The following is a 2,333-nucleotide window of genomic DNA, read 5'->3' as shown; positions in this document are numbered from 1 at the left end:
ACGCGCGCATCACCCCGGGGTCCAGGGAACCTCAGCGGACCGCCTGCCGAAGTTGCTCGACTCGCTCGACGTCCCAGCTCTCTGGCACAGGTGGCCGTTCGAAGGTACCCGGTCGCGATGCTGTGATACACTTTTATGAACGCGTACCACTCCAACATGCCCAGCTCGTGGAACTGTCACCTGGATTCAGCTTTCAAATCCGATCTCATAGCGGTTCTCAGTTTCGAGAAAATCGTCAGGCCTGGAAGTCGGTCAGGGGACCTTTGCAGAGGCCTTGCCCGGGTTCGGTTGACCTTCCTGGGCACAGGGACCCGCACCTACCCCTGGCCGACAACCGGGACTTTGACATTTTTTTTCTCGCCTCCGTGGGGTCCGGGGGGGCGCGTCGGCACCACCCCTGGGGCCGGGGGCCCATCGGCGGACCGCCCGCCGTACTCGCTCGACTCGCTCGACACTTCCGCCTCCCCGCCACGGGGGGGTCAACATCGACAAACCTGTGCCCAAGGACAGCGCGCCCTGCCTGGGTACAGGGACCCGCGCCTCCCGCCCTGGTTCTCCGTCAAAGGTCCCAAGGCCTGGAAGTCTGTCAGGGGACCCTTCCGGAGGCCTTGCCCGGGTTCAGTGCACCCTGCCTGGGCACAGGGACCCACACCTACCCCTGGCCGACAACCGGGACTTTGACATTCATCAGGGGTCCGCATCACCGATCTTGTGCCCAAGGACAGCGCGCCCTGCCTGGGTACAGGGACCCGCGCCTCCCGCCCTGGCTCAACCCGCTCAACTCACTCGACATCCCAGCTCTCTGGCACAGGTGGCCGTTCGAAGGTACCCGGTCGCGATGCTGCGATACACTTTTATGAACGCGTACCACTCCAACATGCCCAACTCGTGGAACTGTCGCCTGGATTCAGCTTTCAAATCCGATATCATAGCGGTTCTCAGTTTCGAGAAAATCGTCAGGCCTGGAAGTCGGTCAGGGGACCTTTGCAGAGGCCTTGCCCGGGTTCGGTTGACCTTCCTGGGCACAGGGACCCGCACCTACCCCTGGCCGACAACCGGGACTTTGACATTTTTTTTCTCGCCTCCGTGAGGTCCGGGGGGGCGCGTCGGCACCACCCCTGGGGCCGGGGGCCCATCGGCGGACCGCCCGCCGTACTCGCTCGACGCTTCCGCCTCCCCGCCGCGGGGGGTCCACGTCGACGATCCTGTGCCCAAGGATAGCGCGCCCTGCCTGGGTACAGGGACCCGCGCCTCCCACCCTGGTTCTCCGTCAAAGGTCCCAAGGCCTGGAAGTCTGTCAGGGGACCCTTCCGGAGGCCTTGCCCGGGTTCAGTGCACCCTGCCTGGGCACAGGGACCCACACCTACCCCTGGCCGACAACCGGGACTTTGACATTCATCAGGGGTCCGCATCACCGATCTTGTGCCCAAGGACAGCGCGCCCTGCCTGGGTACAGGGACCCGCGCCTCCCGCCCTGGCTCAACCCGCTCAACTCACTCGACATCCCAGCTCTCTGGCACAGGTGGCCGTTCGAAGGTACCCGGTCGCGATGCTGCGATACACTTTTATGAACGCGTACCACTCCAACATGCCCAACTCGTGGAACTGTCGCCTGGATTCAGCTTTCAAATCCGATATCATAGCGGTTCTCAGTTTCGAGAAAATCGTCAGGCCTGGAAGTCGGTCAGGGGACCTTTGCAGAGGCCTTGCCCGGGTTCGGTTGACCTTCCTGGGCACAGGGACCCGCACCTACCCCTGGCCGACAACCGGGACTTTGACATTTTTTTTCTCGCCTCCGTGAGGTCCGGGGGGGCGCGTCGGCACCACCCCTGGGGCCGGGGGCCCATCGGCGGACCGCCCGCCGTACTCGCTCGACTCGCTCGACGCTTCCGCCTCCCCGCCGCGGGGGGTCCACGTCGACGATCCTGTGCCCAAGGATAGCGCGCCCTGCCTGGGTACAGGGACCCGCGCCTCCCGCCCTGGTTCTCCGTCAAAAGTCCCGAGGCCTGGAAGTCTGTCAGGGGACCCTTCCGGAGGCCTCGCCCGGGTTCAGTGCACCCTGCCTGGGCACAGGGACACACACTTACCCCTGGCCGACAACCGGACTTTGACGGTTTTTCGTATGGCCCACCCTGGGGGTCCAGGGGTGTCGAGGGCCCTCGGCAGACCGCCCGCCGTACTCGCTCGACTATGTCGAGTCTGTCGACGCTTCCACCTCCCCGCCGCGGGGGGGTCCACATCGACGATCCTGTGCCCAAGGATAGCGCGCCCTGCCTGGGTACAGGGACCCGCGCCTCCCGCCCTGGTTCTCCGTCAAAAGTCCCAAGACCTGG

Source organism: Hyla sarda, chromosome 1 (assembly GCF_029499605.1).
Source record: "Hyla sarda isolate aHylSar1 chromosome 1, aHylSar1.hap1, whole genome shotgun sequence".
Taxonomy (NCBI): domain Eukaryota; kingdom Metazoa; phylum Chordata; class Amphibia; order Anura; family Hylidae; genus Hyla; species Hyla sarda.
The sequence above is the reverse complement of the archived record's forward strand: the minus strand, read 5'-3'. Positions refer to the sequence as shown.